Raw genomic sequence first — 26,457 nt, 5'->3', positions numbered from 1 at the left:
TGTCCCGCATCAATATAGACCAAAGTACAGAGGGTTAGGCTATGCTATTGTGCACCTACCTGATGCATCAGAAGGTGCGAGGCCCTTGCTAAATTCTGTGCACAGACTTTGAGATCTATACTTTAGACTGTATCTAAACCTGCTCCAACATGGACTGACATTCTGGCCTACTTTCAGCCGATGCGACTTGTCTGTCGCTGAACAGTCGCTTTTTATGTATTCAGCACCTATGTATAATGTTGTAAAAATGCTCTAGAAGCTAAAGTCGCAGAAATGTCACACATATTTGGCCTGCAACTTTCTGTGCGACAAATTCAGACAGGAAAAATCAGTATAAATCCTTAGAAAATTATCCCCCAGTGTCTCCATCTGCTGGCGGTATTGAATAAGCATTGCTGCACTGATGGGGTATGCATTAGACGAAAAAAAAGAAGAAAAAGAAGAATAATACGCCCAGAAAAGAGGCGAAAAGGAGAAAAACGTAAAAAAACGTGAAAAAAAAGTAAGAGGAAGAGAAGGGAAAAAAAGGTGGAAATGGGTTTAAAAGTGATTTCGGCGGAGAAATATATATATATATATATATATATATATATATATATATATATATATACGCGCACACACACACATATATATAAACGTATTCTCCGTTGAGATATTGCAGCCGCTGCTGTGTCCAGGCCCAGGAGCCTTAGCACTGTGCTGTGATGTCACTCAATACCACTGACATCACTAGGTGTAAACAACATCTCTCCTTTGCTGTGTATGTGACTATGGAGCTGTTTGGTGATGTCGTCTATTATGGCCTTCATAGAAGCAACAGGAGATTGTTGCATCCATCTAGAACCCTCAGAACTACAGTGCTATGATGTCACTCACTTCCACAGGCCTTGCAGAGTGTAAACAACAACAACCCAGCTTTGTTGTGTATGTAACCATAGGGATTTGTGATGTCACCTAGAACCTTCACAGCAGCGACAGCTTTATGAGGAGCATCAGCACTGCTCTGCCTGAGCAGAACCATCACCGCCATAGGTTGTCAAATAACCCGGGTTTAACCCACACAGGTAAGTCCAATGGGGTGCAGGCATGTCCTCTATGCTTACAGCTTCCCGTGGGTGTTGGTTTGATACCGTTTGGGGACAGCCAAGGAGGCATCTGCAGGCAACAAAGGTAGGTGTGTGCTTGTGTGTGTGTTTCCTATGCAGATCCTAAGCCCAGTGTCACATGCAAGTAGGAGGAGTAAGAAGGGTTCCTGGCAAATCCGGGTTATGGATTGCATTTAAAAAGGCCCCGTGGGAGTGCAATGGGCCCCTGTCTTGCTGCTTAGCAATAATGGTATGGGTTTAGGTTCTGCTGTGTGTACTGGTGGTTGACTGCCCCCCAGCCCAGAGTGTGCATGGAAAATTGTCTGGCAGCCTCCCTGACAGCAAGCAGTGATAGTGCCCATGAAGGGCACCTTGTTGGGCCCGCCCCTTTCACGGTTATCGCTTCTCGGCCTTTTGGCTAAGATCAAGTGTAGTATCTGTTCTTATCAGTTTAATATCTGATACGTCCCCTATCTGGGGACCATATATTAAATGGATTTTTGAGAACGGGGGCCGATTTCGAAGCTTGCTTCCGTCGCCCTATGCATTGACCCGATATGGCAGTATCTTCGGGTACAGTGCACCACCCCCTTACAGGGTTAAAAAGAAAGATTCCTACTTTCATTGCTACCTGCTTGCTGGCTAGCCAGCTAGCCAGCCCTGTGGGCCTTGCTGCTGCTGCAGCCAAAAAACAAAAGGTGGTGCTGCTGCTGCTTCTGCTGCTTCTGCTTCTGCTTGTGTCTGGCCGCTGTTGGAGCGTCCAGGCACAGGACTTCTGCTGCTGCTGACTAAATGGCCTCCTTAATTGGATCATTTGAGTAGCCAGCACACCTGTGCAGGTAGGGCATGACATGATAGGCAGCTGCCTTGATAGCGGGTGGGTGCTGAATGTTCCTAATTGACAAAATAAGATTAATGCTTATGAAGAAATATAAAATCTCATCCCTTCCCCAATATCGCGCCACACCCCTACCCCTTAATTCCCTGGTTGAACTTGATGGACATATGTCTTTTTTCGACCGTACTAACTATGTAACTATGTAACATAACATGGGGGGGGGGGGGGGTCTCCTGGCTGTTCACACAGGTGTGTCATTGCTGTACATTGACCATGCATTGCTTCTGTGGTATTGCAAAGGCAAAGACAAATGCTTCCAGCCATCCATTGCACTAATGGATTGGTCATCAGCTGGCTGTCTATGTCCCGCATCAATATAGACCAAAGTACAGAGGGTTAGGCTATGCTTTTGTGCACCTACCTGATGCATCAGAAGGTGCGAGGCCCTTGCTAAATTCTGTGCACAGACTTTGAGATCTATACTTTAGACTGTATCTAAACCTGCTCCAACATGGACTGACATTCTGGCCTACTTTCAGCCGATGCGACTTGTCTGTCGCTGAACAGTCGCTTTTTATGTATTCAGCACCTATGTATAATGTTGTAAAAATGCTCTAGAAGCTAAAGTCGCAGAAATGTCACACATATTTGGCCTGCAACTTTCTGTGCGACAAATTCAGACAGGAAAAATCAGTATAAATCCTTAGAAAATTATCCCCCAGTGTCTCAATCTGCTGGCGGTATTGAATAAGCATTGCTGCACTGATGGGGTATGCATTAGACGAAAAAAAAGAAGAAAAAGAAGAATAATACGCCCAGAAAAGAGGCGAAAAGGAGAAAAACGTAAAAAAACGTGAAAAAAAAGTAAGAGGAAGAGAAGGGAAAAAAAGGTGGAAATGGGTTTAAAAGTGATTTCGGCGGAGAAATATATATATATATATATACGCGCACACACACACATATATATAAACGTATTCTCCGTTGAGATATTGCAGCCGCTGCTGTGTCCAGGCCCAGGAGCCTTAGCACTGTGCTGTGATGTCACTCAATACCACTGACATCACTAGGTGTAAACAACATCTCTCCTTTGCTGTGTATGTGACTATGGAGCTGTTTGGTGATGTCGTCTATTATGGCCTTCATAGAAGCAACAGGAGATTATTGCATCCATCTAGAACCCTCAGAACTACAGTGCTATGATGTCACTCACTTCCACAGGCCTTGCAGAGTGTAAACAACAACAACCCAGCTTTGTTGTGTATGTAACCATAGGGATTTGTGATGTCACCTAGAACCTTCACAGCAGCGACAGCTTTATGAGGAGCATCAGCACTGCTCTGCCTGAGCAGAACCATCACCGCCATAGGTTGTCAAATAACCCGGGTTTAACCCACACAGGTAAGTCCAATGGGGTGCAGGCATGTCCTCTATGCTTACAGCTTCCCGTGGGTGTTGGTTTGATACCGTTTGGGGACAGCCAAGGAGGCATCTGCAGGCAACAAAGGTAGGTGTGTGCTTGTGTGTGTGTTTCCTATGCAGATCCTAAGCCCAGTGTCACATGCAAGTAGGAGGAGTAAGAAGGGTTCCTGGCAAATCCGGGCTATGGATTGCATTTAAAAAGGCCCCGTGGGAGTGCAATGGGCCCCTGTCTTGCTGCTTAGCAATAATGGTATGGGTTTAGGTTCTACTGTGTGTACTGGTGGTTGACTGCCCCCCAGCCCAGAGTGTGCATGGAAAATTGTCTGGCAGCCTCCCTGACAGCAAGCAGTGATAGTGCCCATGAAGGGCACCTTGTTGGGCCCGCCCCTTTCACGGTTATCGCTTCTCGGCCTTTTGGCTAAGATCAAGTGTAGTATCTGTTCTTATCAGTTTAATATCTGATACGTCCCCTATCTGGGGACCATATATTAAATGGATTTTTGAGAACGGGGGCCGATTTCGAAGCTTGCTTCCGTCGCCCTATGCATTGACCCGATATGGCAGTATCTTCGGGTACAGTGCACCACCCCCTTACAGGGTTAAAAAGAAAGATTCCTACTTTCATTGCTACCTGCTTGCTGGCTAGCCAGCTAGCCAGCCCTGTGGGCCTTGCTGCTGCTGCAGCCAAAAAACAAAAGGTGGTGCTGCTGCTGCTTCTGCTGCTTCTGCTTCTGCTTGTGTCTGGCCGCTGTTGGAGCGTCCAGGCACAGGACTTCTGCTGCTGCTGACTAAATGGCCTCCTTAATTGGATCATTTGAGTAGCCAGCACACCTGTGCAGGTAGGGCATGACATGATAGGCAGCTGCCTTGATAGCGGGTGGGTGCTGAATGTTCCTAATTGACAAAATAAGATTAATGCTTATGAAGAAATATAAAATCTCATCCCTTCCCCAATATCGCGCCACACCCCTACCCCTTAATTCCCTGGTTGAACTTGATGGACATATGTCTTTTTTCGACCGTACTAACTATGTAACTATGTAACATAACATGGGGGGGGGGGGGGTCTCCTGGCTGTTCACACAGGTGTGTCATTGCTGTACATTGACCATGCATTGCTTCTGTGGTATTGCAAAGGCAAAGACAAATGCTTCCAGCCATCCATTGCACTAATGGATTGGTCATCAGCTGGCTGTCTATGTCCCGCATCAATATAGACCAAAGTACAGAGGGTTAGGCTATGCTATTGTGCACCTACCTGATGCATCAGAAGGTGCGAGGCCCTTGCTAAATTCTGTGCACAGACTTTGAGATCTATACTTTAGACTGTATCTAAACCTGCTCCAACATGGACTGACATTCTGGCCTACTTTCAGCCGATGCGACTTGTCTGTCGCTGAACAGTCGCTTTTTATGTATTCAGCACCTATGTATAATGTTGTAAAAATGCTCTAGAAGCTAAAGTCGCAGAAATGTCACACATATTTGGCCTGCAACTTTCTGTGCGACAAATTCAGACAGGAAAAATCAGTATAAATCCTTAGAAAATTATCCCCCAGTGTCTCCATCTGCTGGCGGTATTGAATAAGCATTGCTGCACTGATGGGGTATGCATTAGACGAAAAAAAAGAAGAAAAAGAAGAATAATACGCCCAGAAAAGAGGCGAAAAGGAGAAAAACGTAAAAAAATGTGAAAAAAAAGTAAGAGGAAGAGAAGGGAAAAAAAGGTGGAAATGGGTTTAAAAGTGATTTCGGCGGAGAAATATATATATATATATATATATATATATACGCGCACACACACACATATATATAAACGTATTCTCCGTTGAGATATTGCAGCCGCTGCTGTGTCCAGGCCCAGGAGCCTTAGCACTGTGCTGTGATGTCACTCAATACCACTGACATCACTAGGTGTAAACAACATCTCTCCTTTGCTGTGTATGTGACTATGGAGCTGTTTGGTGATGTCGTCTATTATGGCCTTCATAGAAGCAACAGGAGATTGTTGCATCCATCTAGAACCCTCAGAACTACAGTGCTATGATGTCACTCACTTCCACAGGCCTTGCAGAGTGTAAACAACAACAACCCAGCTTTGTTGTGTATGTAACCATAGGGATTTGTGATGTCACCTAGAACCTTCACAGCAGCGACAGCTTTATGAGGAGCATCAGCACTGCTCTGCCTGAGCAGAACCATCACCGCCATAGGTTGTCAAATAACCCGGGTTTAACCCACACAGGTAAGTCCAATGGGGTGCAGGCATGTCCTCTATGCTTACAGCTTCCCGTGGGTGTTGGTTTGATACCGTTTGGGGACAGCCAAGGAGGCATCTGCAGGCAACAAAGGTAGGTGTGTGCTTGTGTGTGTGTTTCCTATGCAGATCCTAAGCCCAGTGTCACATGCAAGTAGGAGGAGTAAGAAGGGTTCCTGGCAAATCCGGGTTATGGATTGCATTTAAAAAGGCCCCGTGGGAGTGCAATGGGCCCCTGTCTTGCTGCTTAGCAATAATGGTATGGGTTTAGGTTCTGCTGTGTGTACTGGTGGTTGACTGCCCCCCAGCCCAGAGTGTGCATGGAAAATTGTCTGGCAGCCTCCCTGACAGCAAGCAGTGATAGTGCCCATGAAGGGCACCTTGTTGGGCCCGCCCCTTTCACGGTTATCGCTTCTCGGCCTTTTGGCTAAGATCAAGTGTAGTATCTGTTCTTATCAGTTTAATATCTGATACGTCCCCTATCTGGGGACCATATATTAAATGGATTTTTGAGAACGGGGGCCGATTTCGAAGCTTGCTTCCGTCGCCCTATGCATTGACCCGATATGGCAGTATCTTCGGGTACAGTGCACCACCCCCTTACAGGGTTAAAAAGAAAGATTCCTACTTTCATTGCTACCTGCTTGCTGGCTAGCCAGCTAGCCAGCCCTGTGGGCCTTGCTGCTGCTGCAGCCAAAAAACAAAAGGTGGTGCTGCTGCTGCTTCTGCTGCTTCTGCTTGTGTCTGGCCGCTGTTGGAGCGTCCAGGCACAGGACTTCTGCTGCTGCTGACTAAATGGCCTCCTTAATTGGATCATTTGAGTAGCCAGCACACCTGTGCAGGTAGGGCATGACATGATAGGCAGCTGCCTTGATAGCGGGTGGGTGCTGAATGTTCCTAATTGACAAAATAAGATTAATGCTTATGAAGAAATATAAAATCTCATCCCTTCCCCAATATCGCGCCACACCCCTACCCCTTAATTCCCTGGTTGAACTTGATGGACATATGTCTTTTTTCGACCGTACTAACTATGTAACTATGTAACATAACATGGGGGGGGGGGGGGTCTCCTGGCTGTTCACACAGGTGTGTCATTGCTGTACATTGACCATGCATTGCTTCTGTGGTATTGCAAAGGCAAAGACAAATGCTTCCAGCCATCCATTGCACTAATGGATTGGTCATCAGCTGGCTGTCTATGTCCCGCATCAATATAGACCAAAGTACAGAGGGTTAGGCTATGCTATTGTGCACCTACCTGATGCATCAGAAGGTGCGAGGCCCTTGCTAAATTCTGTGCACAGACTTTGAGATCTATACTTTAGACTGTATCTAAACCTGCTCCAACATGGACTGACATTCTGGCCTACTTTCAGCCGATGCGACTTGTCTGTCGCTGAACAGTCGCTTTTTATGTATTCAGCACCTATGTATAATGTTGTAAAAATGCTCTAGAAGCTAAAGTCGCAGAAATGTCACACATATTTGGCCTGCAACTTTCTGTGCGACAAATTCAGACAGGAAAAATCAGTATAAATCCTTAGAAAATTATCCCCCAGTGTCTCCATCTGCTGGCGGTATTGAATAAGCATTGCTGCACTGATGGGGTATGCATTAGACGAAAAAAAAGAAGAAAAAGAAGAATAATACGCCCAGAAAAGAGGCGAAAAGGAGAAAAACTTAAAAAAACGTGAAAAAAAAGTAAGAGGAAGAGAAGGGAAAAAAAGGTGGAAATGGGTTTAAAAGTGATTTCTGCGGAGAAATATATATATATATATATATATATATATATATATATATATACGCGCACACACACACATATATATAAACGTATTCTCCGTTGAGATATTGCAGCCGCTGCTGTGTCCAGGCCCAGGAGCCTTAGCACTGTGCTGTGATGTCACTCAATACCACTGACATCACTAGGTGTAAACAATATCTCTCCTTTGCTGTGTATGTGACTATGGAGCTGTTTGGTGATGTCGTCTATTATGGCCTTCATAGAAGCAACAGGAGATTGTTGCATCCATCTAGAACCCTCAGAACTACAGTGCTATGATGTCACTCACTTCCACAGGCCTTGCAGAGTGTAAACAACAACAACCCAGCTTTGTTGTGTATGTAACCATAGGGATTTGTGATGTCACCTAGAACCTTCACAGCAGCGACAGCTTTATGAGGAGCATCAGCACTGCTCTGCCTGAGCAGAACCATCACCGCCATAGGTTGTCAAATAACCCGGGTTTAACCCACACAGGTAAGTCCAATGGGGTGCAGGCATGTCCTCTATGCTTACAGCTTCCCGTGGGTGTTGGTTTGATACCGTTTGGGGACAGCCAAGGAGGCATCTGCAGGCAACAAAGGTAGGTGTGTGCTTGTGTGTGTGTTTCCTATGCAGATCCTAAGCCCAGTGTCACATGCAAGTAGGAGGAGTAAGAAGGGTTCCTGGCAAATCCGGGTTATGGATTGCATTTAAAAAGGCCCCGTGGGAGTGCAATGGGCCCCTGTCTTGCTGCTTAGCAATAATGGTATGGGTTTAGGTTCTGCTGTGTGTACTGGTGGTTGACTGCCCCCCAGCCCAGAGTGTGCATGGAAAACTGTCTGGCAGCCTCCCTGACAGCAAGCAGTGATAGTGCCCATGAAGGGCACCTTGTTGGGCCCGCCCCTTTCACGGTTATCGCTTCTCGGCCTTTTGGCTAAGATCAAGTGTAGTATCTGTTCTTATCAGTTTAATATCTGATACGTCCCCTATCTGGGGACCATATATTAAATGGATTTTTGAGAACGGGGGCCGATTTCGAAGCTTGCTTCCGTCGCCCTATGCATTGACCCGATATGGCAGTATCTTCGGGTACAGTGCACCACCCCCTTACAGGGTTAAAAAGAAAGATTCCTACTTTCATTGCTACCTGCTTGCTGGCTAGCCAGCTAGCCAGCCCTGTGGGCCTTGCTGCTGCTGCAGCCAAAAAACAAAAGGTGGTGCTGCTGCTGCTTCTGCTGCTTCTGCTTCTGCTTGTGTCTGGCCGCTGTTGGAGCGTCCAGGCACAGGACTTCTGCTGCTGCTGACTAAATGGCCTCCTTAATTGGATCATTTGAGTAGCCAGCACACCTGTGCAGGTAGGGCATGACATGATAGGCAGCTGCCTTGATAGCGGGTGGGTGCTGAATGTTCCTAATTGACAAAATAAGATTAATGCTTATGAAGAAATATAAAATCTCATCCCTTCCCCAATATCGCGCCACACCCCTACCCCTTAATTCCCTGGTTGAACTTGATGGACATATGTCTTTTTTCGACCGTACTAACTATGTAACTATGTAACATAACATGGGGGGGGTCTCCTGGCTGTTCACACAGGTGTGTCATTGCTGTACATTGACCATGCATTGCTTCTGTGGTATTGCAAAGGCAAAGACAAATGCTTCCAGCCATCCATTGCACTAATGGATTGGTCATCAGCTGGCTGTCTATGTCCCGCATCAATATAGACCAAAGTACAGAGGGTTAGGCTATGCTATTGTGCACCTACCTGATGCATCAGAAGGTGCGAGGCCCTTGCTAAATTCTGTGCACAGACTTTGAGATCTATACTTTAGACTGTATCTAAACCTGCTCCAACATGGACTGACATTCTGGCCTACTTTCAGCCGATGCGACTTGTCTGTCGCTGAACAGTCGCTTTTTATGTATTCAGCACCTATGTATAATGTTGTAAAAATGCTCTAGAAGCTAAAGTCGCAGAAATGTCACACATATTTGGCCTGCAACTTTCTGTGCGACAAATTCAGACAGGAAAAATCAGTATAAATCCTTAGAAAATTATCCCCCAGTGTCTCCATCTGCTGGCGGTATTGAATAAGCATTGCTGCACTGATGGGGTATGCATTAGACGAAAAAAAAGAAGAAAAAGAAGAATAATACGCCCAGAAAAGAGGCGAAAAGGAGAAAAACGTAAAAAAACGTGAAAAAAAAGTAAGAGGAAGAGAAGGGAAAAAAAGGTGGAAATGGGTTTAAAAGTGATTTCGGCGGAGAAATATATATATATATATATATATATATATATATATATATATATATACGCGCACACACACACATATATATAAACGTATTCTCCGTTGAGATATTGCAGCCGCTGCTGTGTCCAGGCCCAGGAGCCTTAGCACTGTGCTGTGATGTCACTCAATACCACTGACATCACTAGGTGTAAACAACATCTCTCCTTTGCTGTGTATGTGACTATGGAGCTGTTTGGTGATGTCGTCTATTATGGCCTTCATAGAAGCAACAGGAGATTGTTGCATCCATCTAGAACCCTCAGAACTACAGTGCTATGATGTCACTCACTTCCACAGGCCTTGCAGAGTGTAAACAACAACAACCCAGCTTTGTTGTGTATGTAACCATAGGGATTTGTGATGTCACCTAGAACCTTCACAGCAGCGACAGCTTTATGAGGAGCATCAGCACTGCTCTGCCTGAGCAGAACCATCACCGCCATAGGTTGTCAAATAACCCGGGTTTAACCCACACAGGTAAGTCCAATGGGGTGCAGGCATGTCCTCTATGCTTACAGCTTCCCGTGGGTGTTGGTTTGATACCGTTTGGGGACAGCCAAGGAGGCATCTGCAGGCAACAAAGGTAGGTGTGTGCTTGTGTGTGTGTTTCCTATGCAGATCCTAAGCCCAGTGTCACATGCAAGTAGGAGGAGTAAGAAGGGTTCCTGGCAAATCCGGGTTATGGATTGCATTTAAAAAGGCCCCGTGGGAGTGCAATGGGCCCCTGTCTTGCTGCTTAGCAATAATGGTATGGGTTTAGGTTCTGCTGTGTGTACTGGTGGTTGACTGCCCCCCAGCCCAGAGTGTGCATGGAAAATTGTCTGGCAGCCTCCCTGACAGCAAGCAGTGATAGTGCCCATGAAGGGCACCTTGTTGGGCCCGCCCCTTTCACGGTTATCGCTTCTCGGCCTTTTGGCTAAGATCAAGTGTAGTATCTGTTCTTATCAGTTTAATATCTGATACGTCCCCTATCTGGGGACCATATATTAAATGGATTTTTGAGAACGGGGGCCGATTTCGAAGCTTGCTTCCGTCGCCCTATGCATTGACCCGATATGGCAGTATCTTCGGGTACAGTGCACCACCCCCTTACAGGGTTAAAAAGAAAGATTCCTACTTTCATTGCTACCTGCTTGCTGGCTAGCCAGCTAGCCAGCCCTGTGGGCCTTGCTGCTGCTGCAGCCAAAAAACAAAAGGTGGTGCTGCTGCTGCTTCTGCTGCTTCTGCTTCTGCTTGTGTCTGGCCGCTGTTGGAGCGTCCAGGCACAGGACTTCTGCTGCTGCTGACTAAATGGCCTCCTTAATTGGATCATTTGAGTAGCCAGCACACCTGTGCAGGTAGGGCATGACATGATAGGCAGCTGCCTTGATAGCGGGTGGGTGCTGAATGTTCCTAATTGACAAAATAAGATTAATGCTTATGAAGAAATATAAAATCTCATCCCTTCCCCAATATCGCGCCACACCCCTACCCCTTAATTCCCTGGTTGAACTTGATGGACATATGTCTTTTTTCGACCGTACTAACTATGTAACTATGTAACATAACATGGGGGGGGGGGGGTCTCCTGGCTGTTCACACAGGTGTGTCATTGCTGTACATTGACCATGCATTGCTTCTGTGGTATTGCAAAGGCAAAGACAAATGCTTCCAGCCATCCATTGCACTAATGGATTGGTCATCAGCTGGCTGTCTATGTCCCGCATCAATATAGACCAAAGTACAGAGGGTTAGGCTATGCTATTGTGCACCTACCTGATGCATCAGAAGGTGCGAGGCCCTTGCTAAATTCTGTGCACAGACTTTGAGATCTATACTTTAGACTGTATCTAAACCTGCTCCAACATGGACTGACATTCTGGCCTACTTTCAGCCGATGCGACTTGTCTGTCGCTGAACAGTCGCTTTTTATGTATTCAGCACCTATGTATAATGTTGTAAAAATGCTCTAGAAGCTAAAGTCGCAGAAATGTCACACATATTTGGCCTGCAACTTTCTGTGCGACAAATTCAGACAGGAAAAATCAGTATAAATCCTTAGAAAATTATCCCCCAGTGTCTCCATCTGCTGGCGGTATTGAATAAGCATTGCTGCACTGATGGGGTATGCATTAGACGAAAAAAAAGAAGAAAAAGAAGAATAATACGCCCAGAAAAGAGGCGAAAAGGAGAAAAACGTAAAAAAACGTGAAAAAAAAGTAAGAGGAAGAGAAGGGAAAAAAAAGGTGGAAATGGGTTTAAAAGTGATTTCGGCGGAGAAATATATATATATATATATATATATATATATATATATATATATGCGCGCACACACACACATATCTATAAACGTATTCTCCGTTGAGATATTGCAGCCGCTGCTGTGTCCAGGCCCAGGAGCCTTAGCACTGTGCTGTGATGTCACTCAATACCACTGACATCACTAGGTGTAAACAACATCTCTCCTTTGCTGTGTATGTGACTATGGAGCTGTTTGGTGATGTCGTCTATTATGGCCTTCATAGAAGCAACAGGAGATTGTTGCATCCATCTAGAACCCTCAGAACTACAGTGCTATGATGTCACTCACTTCCACAGGCCTTGCAGAGTGTAAACAACAACAACCCAGCTTTGTTGTGTATGTAACCATAGGGATTTGTGATGTCACCTAGAACCTTCACAGCAGCGACAGCTTTATGAGGAGCATCAGCACTGCTCTGCCTGAGCAGAACCATCACCGCCATAGGTTGTCAAATAACCCGGGTTTAACCCACACAGGTAAGTCCAATGGGGTGCAGGCATGTCCTCTATGCTTACAGCTTCCCGTGGGTGTTGGTTTGATACCGTTTGGGGACAGCCAAGGAGGCATCTGCAGGCAACAAAGGTAGGTGTGTGCTTGTGTGTGTGTTTCCTATGCAGATCCTAAGCCCAGTGTCACATGCAAGTAGGAGGAGTAAGAAGGGTTCCTGGCAAATCCGGGTTATGGATTGCATTTAAAAAGGCCCCGTGGGAGTGCAATGGGCCCCTGTCTTGCTGCTTAGCAATAATGGTATGGGTTTAGGTTCTGCTGTGTGTACTGGTGGTTGACTGCCCCCCAGCCCAGAGTGTGCATGGAAAATTGTCTGGCAGCCTCCCTGACAGCAAGCAGTGATAGTGCCCATGAAGGGCACCTTGTTGGGCCCGCCCCTTTCACGGTTATCGCTTCTCGGCCTTTTGGCTAAGATCAAGTGTAGTATCTGTTCTTATCAGTTTAATATCTGATACGTCCCCTATCTGGGGACCATATATTAAATGGATTTTTGAGAAAGGGGGCCGATTTCGAAGCTTGCTTCCGTCGCCCTATGCATTGACCCGATATGGCAGTATCTTCGGGTACAGTGCACCACCCCCTTACAGGGTTAAAAAGAAAGATTCCTACTTTCATTGCTACCTGCTTGCTGGCTAGCCAGCTAGCCAGCCCTGTGGGCCTTGCTGCTGCTGCAGCCAAAAAACAAAAGGTGGTGCTGCTGCTGCTTCTGCTGCTTCTGCTTCTGCTTGTGTCTGGCCGCTGTTGGAGCGTCCAGGCACAGGACTTCTGCTGCTGCTGACTAAATGGCCTCCTTAATTGGATCATTTGAGTAGCCAGCACACCTGTGCAGGTAGGGCATGACATGATAGGCAGCTGCCTTGATAGCGGGTGGGTGCTGAATGTTCCTAATTGACAAAATAAGATTAATGCTTATGAAGAAATATAAAATCTCATCCCTTCCCCAATATCGCGCCACACCCCTACCCCTTAATTCCCTGGTTGAACTTGATGGACATATGTCTTTTTTCGACCGTACTAACTATGTAACTATGTAACATAACATGGGGGGGGGGGGGGGTCTCCTGGCTGTTCACACAGGTGTGTCATTGCTGTACATTGACCATGCATTGCTTCTGTGGTATTGCAAAGGCAAAGACAAATGCTTCCAGCCATCCATTGCACTAATGGATTGGTCATCAGCTGGCTGTCTATGTCCCGCATCAATATAGACCAAAGTACAGAGGGTTAGGCTATGCTATTGTGCACCTACCTGATGCATCAGAAGGTGCGAGGCCCTTGCTAAATTCTGTGCACAGACTTTGAGATCTATACTTTAGACTGTATCTAAACCTGCTCCAACATGGACTGACATTCTGGTCTACTTTCAGCCGATGCGACTTGTCTGTCGCTGAACAGTCGCTTTTTATGTATTCAGCACCTATGTATAATGTTGTAAAAATGCTCTAGAAGCTAAAGTCGCAGAAATGTCACACATATTTGGCCTGCAACTTTCTGTGCGACAAATTCAGACAGGAAAAATCAGTATAAATCCTTAGAAAATTATCCCCCAGTGTCTCCATCTGCTGGCGGTATTGAATAAGCATTGCTGCACTGATGGGGTATGCATTAGACGAAAAAAAAGAAGAAAAAGAAGAATAATACGCCCAGAAAAGAGGCGAAAAGGAGAAAAACGTAAAAAAACGTGAAAAAAAAGTAAGAGGAAGAGAAGGGAAAAAAAGGTGGAAATGGGTTTAAAAGTGATTTCGGCGGAGAAATATATATATATATATATATATATATATATATATATATATATATACGCGCACACACACACATATATATAAACGTATTCTCCGTTGAGATATTGCAGCCGCTGCTGTGTCCAGGCCCAGGAGCCTTAGCACTGTGCTGTGATGTCACTCAATACCACTGACATCACTAGGTGTAAACAACATCTCTCCTTTGCTGTGTATGTGACTATGGAGCTGTTTGGTGATGTCGTCTATTATGGCCTTCATAGAAGCAACAGGAGATTGTTGCATCCATCTAGAACCCTCAGAACTACAGTGCTATGATGTCACTCACTTCCACAGGCCTTGCAGAGTGTAAACAACAACAACCCAGCTTTGTTGTGTATGTAACCATAGGGATTTGTGATGTCACCTAGAACCTTCACAGCAGCGACAGCTTTATGAGGAGCATCAGCACTGCTCTGCCTGAGCAGAACCATCACCGCCATAGGTTGTCAAATAACCCGGGTTTAACCCACACAGGTAAGTCCAATGGGGTGCAGGCATGTCCTCTATGCTTACAGCTTCCCGTGGGTGTTGGTTTGATACCGTTTGGGGACAGCCAAGGAGGCATCTGCAGGCAACAAAGGTAGGTGTGTGCTTGTGTGTGTGTTTCCTATGCAGATCCTAAGCCCAGTGTCACATGCAAGTAGGAGGAGTAAGAAGGGTTCCTGGCAAATCCGGGTTATGGATTGCATTTAAAAAGGCCCCGTGGGAGTGCAATGGGCCCCTGTCTTGCTGCTTAGCAATAATGGTATGGGTTTAGGTTCTGCTGTGTGTACTGGTGGTTGACTGCCCCCCAGCCCAGAGTGTGCATGGAAAATTGTCTGGCAGCCTCCCTGACAGCAAGCAGTGATAGTGCCCATGAAGGGCACCTTGTTGGGCCCGCCCCTTTCACGGTTATCGCTTCTCGGCCTTTTGGCTAAGATCAAGTGTAGTATCTGTTCTTATCAGTTTAATATCTGATACGTCCCCTATCTGGGGACCATATATTAAATGGATTTTTGAGAACGGGGGCCGATTTCGAAGCTTGCTTCCGTCGCCCTATGCATTGACCCGATATGGCAGTATCTTCGGGTACAGTGCACCACCCCCTTACAGGGTTAAAAAGAAAGATTCCTACTTTCATTGCTACCTGCTTGCTGGCTAGCCAGCTAGCCAGCCCTGTGGGCCTTGCTGCTGCTGCAGCCAAAAAACAAAAGGTGGTGCTGCTGCTGCTTCTGCTGCTTCTGCTTCTGCTTGTGTCTGGCCGCTGTTGGAGCGTCCAGGCACAGGACTTCTGCTGCTGCTGACTAAATGGCCTCCTTAATTGGATCATTTGAGTAGCCAGCACACCTGTGCAGGTAGGGCATGACATGATAGGCAGCTGCCTTGATAGCGGGTGGGTGCTGAATGTTCCTAATTGACAAAATAAGATTAATGCTTATGAAGAAATATAAAATCTCATCCCTTCCCCAATATCGCGCCACACCCCTACCCCTTAATTCCCTGGTTGAACTTGATGGACATATGTCTTTTTTCGACCGTACTAACTATGTAACTATGTAACATAACATGGGGGGGGGTCTCCTGGCTGTTCACACAGGTGTGTCATTGCTGTACATTGACCATGCATTGCTTCTGTGGTATTGCAAAGGCAAAGACAAATGCTTCCAGCCATCCATTGCACTAATGGATTGGTCATCAGCTGGCTGTCTATGTCCCGCATCAATATAGACCAAAGTACAGAGGGTTAGGCTATGCTATTGTGCACCTACCTGATGCATCAGAAGGTGCGAGGCCCTTGCTAAATTCTGTGCACAGACTTTGAGATCTATACTTTAGACTGTATCTAAACCTGCTCCAACATGGACTGACATTCTGGCCTACTTTCAGCCGATGCGACTTGTCTGTCGCTGAACAGTCGCTTTTTATGTATTCAGCACCTATGTATAATGTTGTAAAAATGCTCTAGAAGCTAAAGTCGCAGAAATGTCACACATATTTGGCCTGCAACTTTCTGTGCGACAAATTCAGACAGGAAAAATCAGTATAAATCCTTAGAAAATTATCCCCCAGTGTCTCCATCTGCTGGCGGTATTGAATAAGCATTGCTGCACTGATGGGGTATGCATTAGATGAAAAAAAAGAAGAAAAAGAAGAATAATACGCCCAGAAAAGAGGCGAAAAGGAGAAAAACTTAAAAAAACGTGAAAAAAAAGTAAGAGGAAGAGAAGGGAAAAAAAGGTGGAAATGGGTTTAAAAGTGATTTCGGCGGAGAAATATATATATATATATATATATATATATATATATATATATATATATATATACGCGCACACACACACATATATATAAACGTATTCTCCGTTGAGATATTGCAGCCGCTGCTGTGTCCAGGCCCAGGAGCCTTAGCACTGTGCTGTGATGTCACTCAATACCACTGACATCACTAGGTGTAAACAACATCTCTCCTTTGCTGTGTATGTGACTATGGAGCTGTTTGGTGATGTCGTCTATTATGGCCTTCATAGAAGCAACAGGAGATTGTTGCATCCATCTAGAACCCTCAGAACTACAGTGCTATGATGTCACTCACTTCCACAGGCCTTGCAGAGTGTAAACAACAACAACCCAGCTTTGTTGTGTATGTAACCATAGGGATTTGTGATGTCACCTAGAACCTTCACAGCAGCGACAGCTTTATGAGGAGCATCAGCACTGCTCTGCCTGAGCAGAACCATCACCGCCATAGGTTGTCAAATAACCCGGGTTTAACCCACACAGGTAAGTCCAATGGGGTGCAGGCATGTCCTCTATGCTTACAGCTTCCCGTGGGTGTTGGTTTGATACCGTTTGGGGACAGCCAAGGAGGCATCTGCAGGCAACAAAGGTAGGTGTGTGCTTGTGTGTGTGTTTCCTATGCAGATCCTAAGCCCAGTGTCACATGCAAGTAGGAGGAGTAAGAAGGGTTCCTGGCAAATCCGGGTTATGGATTGCATTTAAAAAGGCCCCGTGGGAGTGCAATGGGCCCCTGTCTTGCTGCTTAGCAATAATGGTATGGGTTTAGGTTCTGCTGTGTGTACTGGTGGTTGACTGCCCCCCAGCCCAGAGTGTGCATGGAAAATTGTCTGGCAGCCTCCCTGACAGCAAGCAGTGATAGTGCCCATGAAGGGCACCTTGTTGGGCCCGCCCCTTTCACGGTTATCGCTTCTCGGCCTTTTGGCTAAGATCAAGTGTAGTATCTGTTCTTATCAGTTTAATATCTGATACGTCCCCTATCTGGGGACCATATATTAAATGGATTTTTGAGAACGGGGGCCGATTTCGAAGCTTGCTTCCGTCGCCCTATGCATTGACCCGATATGGCAGTATCTTCGGGTACAGTGCACCACCCCCTTACAGGGTTAAAAAGAAAGATTCCTACTTTCATTGCTACCTGCTTGCTGGCTAGCCAGCTAGCCAGCCCTGTGGGCCTTGCTGCTGCTGCAGCCAAAAAACAAAAGGTGGTGCTGCTGCTGCTTCTGCAGCTTCTGCTTCTGCTTGTGTCTGGCCGCTGTTGGAGCGTCCAGGCACAGGACTTCTGCTGCTGCTGACTAAATGGCCTCCTTAATTGGATCATTTGAGTAGCCAGCACACCTGTGCAGGTAGGGCATGACATGATAGGCAGCTGCCTTGATAGCGGGTGGGTGCTGAATGTTCCTAATTGACAAAATAAGATTAATGCTTATGAAGAAATATAAAATCTCATCCCTTCCCCAATATCGCGCCACACCCCTACCCCTTAATTCCCTGGTTGAACTTGATGGACATATGTCTTTTTTCGACCGTACTAACTATGTAACTATGTAACATAACATGGGGGGGGGGGGGTCTCCTGGCTGTTCACACAGGTGTGTCATTGCTGTACATTGACCATGCATTGCTTCTGTGGTATTGCAAAGGCAAAGACAAATGCTTCCAGCCATCCATTGCACTAATGGATTGGTCATCAGCTGGCTGTCTATGTCCCGCATCAATATAGACCAAAGTACAGAGGGTTAGGCTATGCTATTGTGCACCTACCTGATGCATCAGAAGGTGCGAGGCCCTTGCTAAATTCTGTGCACAGACTTTGAGATCTATACTTTAGACTGTATCTAAACCTGCTCCAACATGGACTGACATTCTGGCCTACTTTCAGCCGATGCGACTTGTCTGTCGCTGAACAGTCGCTTTTTATGTATTCAGCACCTATGTATAATGTTGTAAAAATGCTCTAGAAGCTAAAGTCGCAGAAATGTCACACATATTTGGCCTGCAACTTTCTGTGCGACAAATTCAGACAGGAAAAATCAGTATAAATCCTTAGAAAATTATCCCCCAGTGTCTCCATCTGCTGGCGGTATTGAATAAGCATTGCTGCACTGATGGGGTATGCATTAGACGAAAAAAAAGAAGAAAAAGAAGAATAATACGCCCAGAAAAGAGGCGAAAAGGAGAAAAACGTAAAAAAACGTGAAAAAAAAGTAAGAGGAAGAGAAGGGAAAAAAAGGTGGAAATGGGTTTAAAAGTGATTTCGGCGGAGAAATATATATTTGTGGTCGTGGCCCATGATAGTGGAATTGGACGTACTTACCAATGCTTGTCTTGATCTGTTTGTTTCACAACTCGTCCACCTGTAAAACACATCCTGCCACTGAACACACATGCCTTAACCTGGACTGATACTAACTGACCCTTACTACTGAATCTTAACAGCGGTTGAATTGTGCCCAAACCGCGAACGAGGGCACGCCTATAGTGGGCATGCCCTATTGGTGATAAATGAAAAATGGGTTTGGGAGGGTGGGCAACGCTGTGCGATGAACGTGCCGGCTTGCAGAGAGGCCGAACGTTAAATACACCCGGCCCCTCCCACAAATTCAGCCGTAGGCTTCTCACTTGTGGTCGTGGCCCATGATAGTGGAATTGGACGTACTTACCAATGCTTGTCTTGATCTGTTTGTTTCACAACTCGTCCACCTGTAAAACACATCCTGCCACTGAACACACATGCCTTAACCTGGACTGATACTAACTGACCCTTACTACTGAATCTTAACAGCGGTTGAATTGTGCCCAAACCGCGAACGAGGGCACGCCTATAGTGGGCAAAAAATGATAACACGGTTAGGTAAATGGTGAAAGCAAAATTACTTTTATTTATTACAGCACTAAAAATTTGAATACATCCGCCATTTCTAACTGGGGGTTGGGAATGTATGCCGCATAGGCATCTGATTTCCATCTTCCTAATTTTTTTAATATATGGACCGGTACTCCGTGTTTGGAGGCTGCGGAGGCTGCTCCAATGCGGAACGAGTGTCCTGAGTAGCAGCGTGGGTCAAGACCTAACAGCCTAATCAACGTGCGTACATGACTGACAAACTGAGCGGTGGTGAGAGGAGCTGAATCAAAAGGCAGCAGTGGCCTTAACTCTGGTTTGCCATTCATGATGTTTACCCACTCCGTGAGTACCGCAAGAGGGCACCAGGGGTTACCGGAGGGATAATACCGCACCATGGTGGACTCCCTGCAGGTTTTCGTGACCCGTAGTGTGAGCTCTGCATGACTTTGCTTAATGCTGAGTTGGCCTATGTCTACGAAAGGTGCTGAACGTGACGCACAAGTGATCTCCCCAGGCCTCAAAAACCCATAAAGCGCCAAATATATGCCGACCTTGATAACCTTGCTGTGGAACCACCCGAACGGGGCGGAGTCGAGAAGATTCGACATGTTTCTGAAGATTTCCCCTGTAATAGGTTGCCGTGTACCCACCCGCGGGATGGAGGTAGAATTAACCCCTTTTAATGCCGCTTTGATAAGATGTATTGAGCATATGGAAGGCTCTTCAGGGAATTGTAAAGCATGGTAGTGTTGAATTCCGGATATATGTAACTTGATGGAGTTGTAAGACAAGCTCAGGTCAGAGTGGCAAAAGGCAATGAACTGTAGTATAGTGGAAATGCTAAAGCCCCAAGGCAAGGCGTGTCTGTCCAGAAACGAGCTGTATAAGCTGATGGCTGCTGCGTAAGCCTTCCTTGTCCTTGGGGCTAATGAACTCCTCACTAAAGTTTCTGCTATCAGGGAGTAACGCCTCAATCCAGAGTTAGCACCCGATGTGAAGGCACTGTGGTGGCTACTGGCTCCGCACCTGGTGAGACCTGGAAAAAAAGATCATAGTTACCCCTAGACAAGGCATCAGCCGCTGTGTTGCAAGTTCCAGCTATGTGTACTGCAATGAAGTTGAAATTGTGTTGTAGTGCTATCCATACTAGCCTGCGCAAATAACTCATGACCTGTAATGATTTGGATCTACCCTTGTTAACTGTCTGTACTGTGGCCAAATTGTCACAGAAAAACGTGACCGTGGATTTGGACCATGAGGATCCCCAGACGTGTGCTGCTGCCACTATGGGATACACTTCAAACAAGGCGGAAGTGCGGCTGAACCCAGGGACATCCATAACCTCTGGTGGCCATCGGCTGGCCATCCACTGCTCGCCATGGATTGCTGCGAAACCCAGTGTGCCTGTGGCATCCGTGTACACCTTAGGGGAGTCGAGAGTGACAGCTGGCAAGAAAATTGACACCCCATTCCACTGACTGATGTGATCATGCCACATGTGTAAGTCTGCCAACGCTTCAGGACCTAACTTGACCGGACTACCTGACTTTGTTGCTAGTGACAGTAGTGCCAACAGCCTTGATACAAAAGATCTACCCTGCGGAATTATCCGCATTGCGAAAGCTAGCATGCCTAGCAAGCTCTGTAGTTCAACCCTTGATGTCACTCGTGTTCTCATGAATTTCTGGATGGTTTCTTTAATTCTACTGAGTTTGTCTGCGGGCAGGCTGGCCTGCATTCTCTCTGTGTCCAGTACCACACCTAGGAATGTAATCTTAGCTGATGGTCCCTCCGTTTTCCCATGAGATACTGGTATACCCAGGGTGTCGAATAAAGACCTCAGTGCTAGCAGACTGTTGGGATTACCGCCTGGGGGATCTAACAGGAGAAAGTCGTCCAAGTAATGTATGACGTGTCTACAACCTGACACATTTACCAGTACCCAGTGCAATGCTCTTGCTAGCTGTTCGAACAACCACGGGCTGCTCTTGGAGCCGAACGTGAGTCTTGAGGCGAAATAGTACATGCCCTGCCACTTTATGCCATACCACTTCCACAACTCTTCTGCTATTGGTAGCAACTTGAAGGCATCGGCAATATCTGCCTTTGCTAACCATGTACCTGGTCCCAACTGAAGAATATTTTGTATAGCGAGGTCGACTGAAGCATATTTCATAGCAAATTCTTCAGATGGGATCAGGGCATTCAGGCTGGGTACTACAGAAGAATATGGGGCAGATAAGTCGTAAATTAAACGTTTTTTATTGGAGAATTTCCCTGTCACCACCCCGACCGGACTGACCCTCCAGACTTCGAATGGTGACGTCTGGAATGGCCCGATGATGAAGCCTTTGGTTAACTCCTGTTGGATTAATTCCGTAACGACCTGGGGTTGCTGCGTGGCTGACCGTAAATTTTTGCACTCAAACGTAGATTGAGGTAAAGACACTAAGCCTGTGTGGAAACCCGACCTGAAGCCTGTGAGTAACCATTGTACCCAGTCTCGTTCCGGGTGATCTGCCAACACACCAGCCAGCGCATCCACCTGGACCCCGCCTAGTCACGACTGCTGTGACCTCTGAGAGCACAATGAGCTGGGATGGGCCCGGAAGCAGAGCAAGCACACGTGCAACAACCTGCAGTTGCTGAAATTGCAACTTGCCAAGTTGTAGTTGTTGCATACCTGGCTCCTGCCCAGGTACCTCACAGGGCGCCCCAGTTTGTCTACAGCAGTCGAGAACTTGTGCCCGGGAGCAGGAGAAGCCGTGACCCCCCTACTGGTACTTGGCTCAGGCTCGTGGCTGGCGCTGGAACACCACGGGGCTGTGTGTGAAATAGACTGGCAGATGGTGCAGGTCGGAGCCTTCAACCCAGCAAAATGCTTACAAAACAGTTCGGTGTCTACCACTCCCCAGTCTGTTTCGTAAGCGAACTGACTGACCCCTGCCGCAGCCTTTGCCGCAAAGGACTTGTGGTACTCGTAGAAGTACGACCCGCCGTATTTGTACGCAAACTCTGATAATTTGTACAAATACAGGTCCAGCTCTTCCCTCCTCTCTGGTTTCTCAGTACAGATCACATCCCTGTATAGGCTGAAAGCAATCACAAACTCTACTATAGTGAGCTTGCGGTTTAACCTGGCATCCTTGCTCTTGAAGACCACCGAGACCTCCCCACATGCTACCGTCTTCGTCTCAGTGACGTCTTGGGTGCTGATAAGCAAGGATGCCAGGTTAACGTCCTTGCCGTCCAGAATATCCTTGCGGATGGAAGCGGGAATGAAGTGTGATGGCGTGATTTTTGGAGGAGTTGTTCCCCTACCTACAGGAGTTGCCACCATAGGCGTAGCTGGGGTTGCGGGTGCAACCGCCGCGAGGGGAACTGATGCTTGGGACGCACTACCCCTCTCGAATGTGTCCATTCTGGATTCCAGGCTGGACATGGAGGACAACATGCTGTTCATCATAGAATGCAGTTGTGCCAGGGACGTGGCTACTGTCTGCCCTGACATGTCCTGCTGACTGCCGCTCGCTTCCTGTCCTGATGTTAGCAGCTTGTATAATTCTGCTTTCCTAGCTGCCGCCGGAAATGGAATTCCCTTCTTGCGAAGCTCCTCCATCAATCTGGGAATTGTCCAGGATCTGTACGCCGTGCCTATTCCCTGCTCGGAACTCCTGGCAGGGGTTTCTGGGACAGACAACGTGTCTTCGATGTCTGATGCGTTCGACATAATGCCTCCACCTGTCCGGGCCATGACGGGTGCCGGGGAGAGATTAATAAAACATGAAAACCATGTATGCCTTCCGACTCTAGTTGATAAGCCCTTCTGCTACTAACCTGCCAACTACCACCGTCAACCGTCAGGCAAGGACCTAGGACAACACGATATATTAACACATGCTATAACATTCCTACTATCGACTCAGGTGCCTACCACCTCACCGTGTACTACCTAGACCAACTCTCCTGGCTCGTTGACCGTGACTATACTAGACCATCCCAATTGTCGTGAAAACATGATCGTGGGACAGTGAAACCGCCAACATTTACACCATCGTGACATAAGGTTCTAAGGCCTGCGGAGCACAAGCCCCTGTCGTGGACCGTGTGAACGCAACGTGTCGCCTCGTGCGAATTGCTCTGAAAATGTGTCCGCAACTGTCTTGTCGTGGTTCCGTCCTGCAAGATGTTTCGGGAGATAGTCTAATTATAAGTGTATTGCTCTGAAGACGTGTCAGCAGCAATGAGTCGTAGCTACCCTCCTGAAGAACGTGTCAGGATAAGTGGATCTGCGCTTAATCGTACGTGTGCCGTGTGGTATGCTCTGAAAACGTGTCAGCAGCAAACCAGATGTAGGTTACCCCCCTGAAGACGTGTCAGGACAACGGGTTAAATTCCTACCAATGAATGACGTATGGTATGCTCTGAAAACGTGTCAGCAGCCAATAACTGTTATGTCCCCCCCCCCCGCCACCCTGCATGCGTGTCAGGGTGACGGTTCACTTCTATTCAAGTGTGTAGCGCGATGGCATGCTCTGAAAAACGTGTCAGTAGCAAACCAGCTGTAGGTTACCCCCCTGAAATCGTGTCAGTACAACGGGTTAACTCCTACAAAAGTGCGTAACGTGTGGTGTGCTCTGAAAGACGTGTCAGTAGCAAACCTGGCTGTAGGTCACCCCCTGAAAGCGTGTCAGGATAACAGGTTAAACTCCTACATATGTGCGTGACGTGTGGTATGCTCTGAAAAACGTGTCAGTAGCACACCTGGAAACGAGTTGAAGATGACCAGCTGTGAATGCTGCCCCTAAATCGTGTCGGACTGCAGTTGTTGGTTACTCTTATGAGTCCGTAACGTGAGCTATACGGTGTGCTCTGGCCACGTGCCAGTAGTCCTTGTTATGCGGGAGTGTCAATGTTTGCTCCTGTGTGGCGTTCCGTATGTCCTGTGATGCTAGCCATGGGGCCTGTCCAAGGAATGACACCCGTCACCCTTTTTTTTTTTTTTTTTTTTTTTTTTTTATACGACCATGCCCCCCACATGTACATGCATACGCATCTGCACCCACCCTCTGCATGTGCGTACACCTGCGCATGCATGCCCTGACGCGTCAGACGCCAATAGTCGTTTCAGAGGTTTACTGTTATGTCCCCCCCTGTGTTGGCCCCTGTTCTGTTGTCATATACTGAGATCTATCCGGATGAGCTGCGGCTGTTGACCCCCTGGAGACATGACCTCCGCCTCACTGCACGTGGTATCCCCGTGATCACATCTCCAGAGTAGTCACAGCCTGTGCCTTGTCAGATCAATCATAGCTGTCAATGTATCTCAGTAATGTGCATCAACTGTGACAACTACCGGTTCCCAGTGCTAATACATATACCTTGGAACATACCTATGAGTTTTGACTGTTTTGCCAGGACTTGTCCTACGCACTTTTAAGCCTATAAAGTATAAATGCATAATGTAACAATACCCAGCCACATAGTACGTTATCCCATCGTCAAGATTGAAGACCTTGTACCCTCCTTGTTGTCAGCGATATGCATGGCACGTACCCTGTCACAACCACCGCCGGTGATCACTCAGAAATAAAGACATAACAAGTTATCACCATCCTCAGTACCGACATGCTGCCAATCAACCCCCCCCTCACAGACTCTGCACTGCCATCTAAGCGTCCCTGGCAGAATCAGTTGGCTGCGAATCTGCCGTCCCCCCTGCGAGGAACCGTTTGCGGGGCTGTACGTTTCACGGGCGTGGCCACTAAAGGCCCCTGTATCCAGCGCTTACCCGTCCTCTGGATTCAGTCCTGGAGATCGATGCGTGTCCCCTGGCTGAACGCCCGCCGTTCACCTGACCGGAACCGGAAATCCCCGCTTGCTGACGTCCCTTCCTGTAACGTCTCCAACGCTGTGCGAACAACGCTGTGCGATGAACGTGCCAGCTTGCAGAGAGGCCGAACGTTAAATACACCCGGCCCCTCCCACAAATTCAGCCGTAGGCTTCTCACATATATATATATATATATATATATATATATATATATATACGCGCACACACACACATATATATAAACGTATTCTCCGTTGAGATATTGCAGCCGCTGCTGTGTCCAGGCCCAGGAGCCTTAGCACTGTGCTGTGATGTCACTCAATACCACTGACATCACTAGGTGTAAACAACATCTCTCCTTTGCTGTGTATGTGACTATGGAGCTGTTTGGTGATGTCGTCTATTATGGCCTTCATAGAAGCAACAGGAGATTGTTGCATCCATCTAGAACCCTCAGAACTACAGTGCTATGATGTCACTCACTTCCACAGGCCTTGCAGAGTGTAAACAACAACAACCCAGCTTTGTTGTGTATGTAACCATAGGGATTTGTGATGTCACCTAGAACCTTCACAGCAGCGACAGCTTTATGAGGAGCATCAGCACTGCTCTGCCTGAGCAGAACCATCACCGCCATAGGTTGTCAAATAACCCGGGTTTAACCCACACAGGTAAGTCCAATGGGGTGCAGGCATGTCCTCTATGCTTACAGCTTCCCGTGGGTGTTGGTTTGATACCGTTTGGGGACAGCCAAGGAGGCATCTGCAGGCAACAAAGGTAGGTGTGTGCTTGTGTGTGTGTTTCCTATGCAGATCCTAAGCCCAGTGTCACATGCAAGTAGGAGGAGTAAGAAGGGTTCCTGGCAAATCCGGGTTATGGATTGCATTTAAAAAGGCCCCGTGGGAGTGCAATGGGCCCCTGTCTTGCTGCTTAGCAATAATGGTATGGGTTTAGGTTCTGCTGTGTGTACTGGTGGTTGACTGCCCCCCAGCCCAGAGTGTGCATGGAAAATTGTCTGGCAGCCTCCCTGACAGCAAGCAGTGATAGTGCCCATGAAGGGCACCTTGTTGGGCCCGCCCCTTTCATGGTTATCGCTTCTCGGCCTTTTGGCTAAGATCAAGTGTAGTATCTGTTCTTATCAGTTTAATATCTGATACGTCCCCTATCTGGGGACCATATATTAAATGGATTTTTGAGAACGGGGGCCGATTTCGAAGCTTGCTTCCGTCGCCCTATGCATTGACCCGATATGGCAGTATCTTCGGGTACAGTGCACCACCC

At 47.1% G+C, this 26,457-nt stretch overlaps 9 non-coding genes across 9 annotated transcripts; all 9 read left to right on the top strand.

Moving 5' to 3' along the window:
• The first annotated feature begins 1,483 nt into the window (after window positions 1-1,483).
• On the top strand, window positions 1,484-1,674 carry LOC130325123 (U2 spliceosomal RNA). The gene has a single exon (XR_008869990.1). It is a non-coding gene; the product is annotated as a U2 spliceosomal RNA (small nuclear RNA).
• A 2,066-nt stretch (window positions 1,675-3,740) lies between these two features.
• Window positions 3,741-3,931, top strand: LOC130325122 (U2 spliceosomal RNA). Its single transcript, XR_008869989.1, has one exon. It is a non-coding gene; the product is annotated as a U2 spliceosomal RNA (small nuclear RNA).
• Window positions 3,932-6,006: 2,075 nt separating this feature from the next.
• On the top strand, window positions 6,007-6,197 carry LOC130325121 (U2 spliceosomal RNA). Its single transcript, XR_008869988.1, has one exon. It is a non-coding gene; the product is annotated as a U2 spliceosomal RNA (small nuclear RNA).
• A 2,081-nt stretch (window positions 6,198-8,278) lies between these two features.
• On the top strand, window positions 8,279-8,469 carry LOC130325119 (U2 spliceosomal RNA). Its single transcript, XR_008869986.1, has one exon. It is a non-coding gene; the product is annotated as a U2 spliceosomal RNA (small nuclear RNA).
• A 2,085-nt stretch (window positions 8,470-10,554) lies between these two features.
• Window positions 10,555-10,745, top strand: LOC130325112 (U2 spliceosomal RNA). Its single transcript, XR_008869983.1, has one exon. It is a non-coding gene; the product is annotated as a U2 spliceosomal RNA (small nuclear RNA).
• A 2,089-nt stretch (window positions 10,746-12,834) lies between these two features.
• On the top strand, window positions 12,835-13,025 carry LOC130325132 (U2 spliceosomal RNA). The gene has a single exon (XR_008869998.1). It is a non-coding gene; the product is annotated as a U2 spliceosomal RNA (small nuclear RNA).
• A 2,092-nt stretch (window positions 13,026-15,117) lies between these two features.
• On the top strand, window positions 15,118-15,308 carry LOC130325100 (U2 spliceosomal RNA). The gene has a single exon (XR_008869977.1). It is a non-coding gene; the product is annotated as a U2 spliceosomal RNA (small nuclear RNA).
• A 2,092-nt stretch (window positions 15,309-17,400) lies between these two features.
• Window positions 17,401-17,591, top strand: LOC130325088 (U2 spliceosomal RNA). Its single transcript, XR_008869967.1, has one exon. It is a non-coding gene; the product is annotated as a U2 spliceosomal RNA (small nuclear RNA).
• An 8,675-nt stretch (window positions 17,592-26,266) lies between these two features.
• Window positions 26,267-26,457, top strand: LOC130325076 (U2 spliceosomal RNA). The gene has a single exon (XR_008869956.1). It is a non-coding gene; the product is annotated as a U2 spliceosomal RNA (small nuclear RNA).

The sequence above is a fragment of the Hyla sarda genome, unplaced genomic scaffold (assembly GCF_029499605.1).
Source record: "Hyla sarda isolate aHylSar1 unplaced genomic scaffold, aHylSar1.hap1 scaffold_270, whole genome shotgun sequence".
NCBI lineage: Eukaryota > Metazoa > Chordata > Amphibia > Anura > Hylidae > Hyla > Hyla sarda.
This window is presented reverse-complemented; position numbering and strand designations above follow the sequence as displayed.